Genomic DNA, 6,028 nt, shown 5'->3' with positions numbered 1-6,028 from the left:
GCAGTAAGTATCCAGGTTGACGCAGAGGGCATGTAGCTCTGGGTCCCTTCGAGTCTAAAATGCTGTAATTCTATGATTAGATGAACTCAAGATCATGTGGGACACAGTTTCCCTGTTCAGGGAAAGTGTGTGAAAATTTGCTAGATAGTCATTCAAAATGAAGCAAGAATGAAGAGTCTTTCTGTGTAGCCCTTGTCCTTCCAGCAGGAGCAATTAGTCATGTTTTTCTTCCAGAGACAGCCCCAGATCTATCAACTTGCTGAGCCACCTTGCCCACCGTAGTGGGTGAATTCAATGCCTAGATCCATTGCCTGGTGGAACTCAGATGCCCACGTTTCTCCCACACCAATGTCTTTGGTGTGGTGACAGTTCAAATGCCATGGCTTCCACCTCTGTGTTCCTGACTGGTCTTCCTATTCCTTGGCTGAGATGGGAGTCTTATCCGCCATACATTTGACATTTTTGAGCATATAATATGCACTAGGTCCCATGTAACTTGTCCAAAAAGCCCATAGTAATAGTAAATACTATTGTTATTCCATCTGTTAAGTAAGCTCTACACCCAGCACGGGGCCTGAACTCATGACCCTGAGATCAAGAGTCACATGCTCTACTGACTGAGTGAGCCAGGTGCCCCATTGTTATTACCATCTTATAGATGTAGAAACTGAGGTTTAGCAAGTCCCTGAAGTACCAGGACTACTACAGGCTGGACCTAGGATTCAAACCTGGATCTATTGATGTCCAAATCCATGCTCTTACCCATCATCTCCTGGAATTAGTTCTCGTGGCGAAGACCCTCATAGCTTGCCTAAGTGTTACCATGCTTAGGATCATGGATGGATTGGTTATCTATAACCATGGAGCTTCTACTCACAGGAATTGCACATGAAATATCTCAGGGCTATGCCCCACCAGCTAGATTAGATGCCACAGAGATTGACTTCTGAACCTGTAGCAGGCCACCTTGCTGTCCTTTAGAACCAACCACCAAGGCCAAATTGGTTTCTCCTAAACCCCCTTCCATTGGCCCATATTGCTAGATTCCCACCAGAAACTAATAAAGATGATAAGGACGGAGGAAAGGGAGACGATGTGTGAATAAAAAGTGAAACAGTCTGAAAATTTTCACATCCTTTAAGCCCTTGAAATATAACTGAAATTGTTATCAGAAGAAACTGGGGGAAATTTGGAGTAAAAGTTTATGTGAAGCTTGAAGGAATGGAGAAAGATCTAACAAGAGCATCAGCAGAAACGGTAAAGAAGTAATGATATATTTTATGCAAGACCCTGTTGGAAAAGGGAAGCATATGGAAGAAGCCACAGCAGGTTACTAACAGCAGGTGGGTAAATTTTCACCTTGCGAAGAAAGTCTACGGAGATCCCAAGTGAGCTATAGACGCATTCCCATTTTGAGTCCAGCACATATCTCAGTCCCACAAACCCTGAGCCTGGACTGGGGATTGGCAATGCTTGGTGGTTCAAGTTCCCTGGCAAAAGGCTTGGAAGAGTCAAAGAGGTTTAGTGGTCTTATCTCAGCATCAGACATGGTTACACATCAAGGAGCTGAGATACTTGAGCCCTGGGGAGACTTTCACTTATGTGAAGAAGACCTCTGCCTGTTCCTGGAATTCTGGGAATTTGCTGCTCCTGCACCGTGAAGGCATTCTCAGACCTACACACCACCTTCTGGAGCTGAAAACAGCTACCTATAGTGGGATGCTGGAGCTGAGATAAAGGCAATGTCCAAGGGAAGATCTCGGGAAATGATGTGACTGGCCATGCTGTGTGTGAGCAGCAAGAGAGATGTCAATGAGTGTTTCCATCCAGAAGGCCTGTAAAACCTCTAGAGAAGGTCTGTAAAGATATTGAACCGGTTAGTGGAAAGACACAATGGACTACAATTATCATTCAATTGTCATAATGAGTGTTGTAAACTCATTATGAGAGTACAAGCCTGCTGACCAATGACATCCTTGCTATAATTAATTTTTTAACACATTGCTCTTGTATTCAATGGCTCCCCTTTAACATGGCGCTGAACCATAAGCCAAAAAAATCCCAGAGAAATTTCTGCAGATAAACCAGTGAAGAGAATGCACATTATACATTATTGTCAACATAATGACTCCATGAGGAGGGAAGGGGAGAAAAAAGGAAGTAGAATGAAAAACAAGGGGCTCAAACCCCTAAACACTGCAAGACATTCAGATGCTTGGGATTAAAATAAAATGTAAAAGGGATCTTCCCTTCCCCTCCAGGAAGGAAGGGAACAAATGGAATCTGAGGCAGCTTAGGTGCTCAGGAAGCATGGAAAGGACTCTCCAGTGTGGCAGACAAGCCAAAGGTGGCTTGAGTGGCCCCACCTACCACTGGCAGGAGCTCTAAGATGGATGTCAACCCCAGACCCAGAAATTAACCCACTATTCTACAAAGGTGGCAGAGACAAAAATCTCACAACAAAAAAAAAAAAAAAAAAAAAAAAAAATTAATGGCAACCTTGAAAATCTTAGAACCAAAAGGCCCCCCTCCCCCATAACTGGCCTGACATTAATGGCCAAAGCTATGCCTAAAACCATTTGCTCCCTCCTCTCCTTGGGAAGAAAAGAATAAGGAATGGACAGAAAGGAAAGGAATCTAACTGCAGCAGCAGATCAGGGAAGAGCGTCCCCTTGGACACTCTGAAGGAAGGAAGAGATAAGGAAATAACAAGAGAAAGAGAAAAAAATTAATACAAATTCCATGATATGGAGCCCCCGTGTTCCAATTCTGTCCACAAACTCAGGCTGCTTTGCCGAGCCAGCCTGTCCACCAGGGGCGCTGCTGAGGCTCTGACTGGAAAGGTCACCAATAGGCTCACTCTGATGGTTCAGGCAGGCCATTGTTGCTGCCGGGAGGGACCTTTGCCGCCCTGGCAAGGGGGTGCTGAAAGACATACTGCTGTTGAGCAGAGAGGGTGTGGCAGAGGCTGCTACTGCTGCTGCTGCCATGGGAGGAAAGGACTGAGGTGGGGGGGCTGCCCACTGGGAGGCAGTGGCGACATCATGCCCATAGGTGGTGGTGGCATCATAACTTTTCCTTGATGTGAGCAATAGACCCCAGAGCCCACAGGCATACTTCCCAGGTATTGATCCTTTGGAGGAGAGCCATGGTGCCCAGGTGGGTGGGGGCCCTGTTTCATCTGTGGTGGTGGTGGCTGCATCCAAGGGAGTGGGGGGTCCATTAGGGTTGTGCTGCATGGGCTGTCCGGCATGCCCACCTGTCAGGCTGGGTAATGGGTGTGGGAGACTGGGGAGGCCACCTCCAGGCCCACCAGGACCACCTCTGTGCATGCCATGGTAGGGCCAATTCTCTGAAGCGCCAGAATTCATCATCCCGGGTGGGCAGCTCTGGGTAGTGGACATGAGAGACGGTGGAGGTGGGTTGTTGGCGGGAGCAGCAGGCCCAGGTGCACTGGTTAGGGGCGTGGTAGTGGGCTCAGAAGTGGAGCCCACAGGCACTTCACCCGGTTCAGCCATGAGGGACAAATATTCTTCATCTATCCATCCTTTATGCTGAGCTGACTGGGGGTCAGCAGGCCTTTGGAATTTGCAATCAGAAGCAGTGTGGCCACACTTGGTACTCACTGTGGTACTGGTAATGCTGCAGGTCTCTGAGCTCTGCCAGGGTCCTACGATCCTGCTCTCCTCTTCCTGAAGGGTCCCATTCAAGCAAGCCAACTACCGAAGCTGCATCTTCCATAGATCATTCTGGTCCTCAGGGGTCTCACTACCCTGTTTCAGGATGTTTCTCATCTGTTCCATGGCTTTCTGCACATTCTCCATGGTGTTGGCGGTAACTAGGGCATGAAATGGCTCACCTTCTGCAGGCAACATCTGGCCATCTTTGCGCCCAGCTTTCTCTTCTTTGACAGACCCTTTTCCCCAGACCATAATCTTGGTATTACACTCCTTTTATGTGTCCTCTCTGGGCCCAATCAGCAGTCCCACAAAGTTGATTTCTGGGTACGTATCTTGTGGAATCATTATTATTTTATCACTCACACATGTTTTTAGAGGTTTATAATCTGCAGGAGGCTTAAAATCGGGGTTGAGGGCAACCATCTCTTATGATGAGGTTGTGCCGTTCCTCTTCAGGTATTTTGCCAGTGTGGAACTCACGGGCATTAAGCTTCGTCCCCTTGCTATTATAGATGGGCTCAGGTGAAGGGGACCTGTCCTCAGGGTTAGGGGGGATGCTCAGGTCTCCTGTGTACAGTTTATGAGTCAGGTGTTCTATCTGCAGTTGCACTATACAAGCTCTTTCTTGTTCCCAAGTAAGTCCAGGGGGAAAAATTGTAGGCATTCCTGGATTCCCCATCTTCTGTCTCATTGTATCTTGGTTCCAGTGGCTCCTCTTCTGCTTCATACTTGGGAAGGCCGGCAGCATCCTGGCATGCGCTCTGGTCACCATGGCGCCCCCCAGACCGGGCAGTGGTGGCTTCTTCTTTGTGAACCTTCCAGGGGGAGGGGACCTGACTACGTTGCCGTGGAGCATGTGGAGCCCATCTCTCACACCCCCACAGTGGCTGGGCCAGATGTACTGGCCCATTTTTTGAAAACGTTTGTTATAAAGCAGTAAGCCTCTGGTTGCCTAGGTGACTCAGTCAGTTAAGTGTCTGCCTTTGGATGATCTCAGGGTTCTGGGATTGAGCCGTGTTGGGGCTCCCTGCTCAGCAGGGAGTCTGCTTGTCCTTCCTCCTGTCCCTCTTCCTCTCCCTTTGCCACTCCCCTTGCTTGTGCACTCTCTCTCTCTCTCAAATAAATAAATAAAAATTTTTTTAAAAAGCAGTAAGCTTCATCATCTCCTGTGAGATCATCATAAATTACCTGTTACTAATGAGAGTTAAATACTAAAATATTTTATTTACTTATATTCAAATATTCAAAGTTATCCCAATAATAATGTTATTAGTACTGTAGCAGACACTGTTATTGCCCTACCCAAAGCCACTTGGCCTTCATCCCTACACACTAAAGGCTGTCTGCTGTGAGTATCTGTGACTTTCTGCCTGAGAGTGGTTTGCTGGCTACCAGAGCATTTGCAACCCTGTGCATGGCAAAATGAAAGTGCTGAAAAATTAATGTCCCCCGGGTAGCCTTCAACCAAGGAGGGATAGGCGTTAGTAGTTAAATACCCCAGCTTTCTATCCCCTTGGTTGAGATAACTCTGAGGTGTATCTTCTACACTGGCTCTTAGAGTTCCACAGTGGGATGGCTTTCCAGTTTCCCACGGTGGTAACTTGCAAAAAGACCTTTTGTTGCCTTCTTTCCTTTCCCTGTTTTCTTTCCCCAATCCCCAAGCAGCACTTTCTGGGATTCCCTCCCAAATTAACAATTACCACTCTAATCCTTGTCTTAGGGTCTAGTTCTGGGGTAAACCCAACTAAGGCACCTACTTCTTTTTTCTGACATACTTTGCTGGATGGGAGAGCCAGTGGACCGTAAAGTAGACATCCATTGCCCTGAGTACACCCACGGAAATATGGTATATGTCATCTGTGTTACAGTAGAGCAAAGGATTATCATAAACTTGTAACTGATTGACCATGACACAAGAAGAGATTTCATCTCCATAGAGGATGGGACCCTGGAGAACAGTGCCACACTTTATGATCTCTCTCTACTCCCAGTCCAGTCCCAGGCTTCAAGAGCATTAGTTGGTACAAAAATGCTTGAGAATACCCTTTAGTTTTTTAAAAGATTTTATTTATTTGATAGAGACACAGTGAGAAAGGGAACACAAGCAGGGGGAGTGGGAGAGGGAGAAGCAGGCCTCCTGCCGAGCAGGGAGCCCGATGTGGGGCTCCACCCCAGGACCCTGGGATCATGACCTGAGCTGAAGGCAGATGCTTAACAACTGAGCCACCCAGGCACCCCTGAGAATACCCTTTATTTCTGATAAGCACCAGTTGTGAGCACAAGGAGACAAAAATTAGAATTATTTCCTTGTTTGGGAACTTTTGCTTTTCTTCCTTCCTTCCTTCCTT

The 6,028-nt window shown here is 47.2% G+C and overlaps 1 pseudogene; it reads right to left on the bottom strand.

Moving 5' to 3' along the window:
- Window positions 1-2,781: 2,781 nt before the first annotated feature.
- LOC112812818 (splicing factor 1 pseudogene) lies at window positions 2,782-4,452 on the bottom strand (annotated as a pseudogene).
- Between the last annotated feature and the right edge of the window lie 1,576 nt (window positions 4,453-6,028).

Source organism: Callorhinus ursinus, unplaced genomic scaffold (genome assembly GCF_003265705.2).
Source record: "Callorhinus ursinus isolate GAN/ISIS: 27379988/994484 unplaced genomic scaffold, GSC_fseal_2.0 scaffold16, whole genome shotgun sequence".
Lineage (NCBI taxonomy): Eukaryota > Metazoa > Chordata > Mammalia > Carnivora > Otariidae > Callorhinus > Callorhinus ursinus.
Note: the sequence above shows the minus strand (reverse complement) of the source record. Positions and strands in the feature narration are given on the sequence as shown.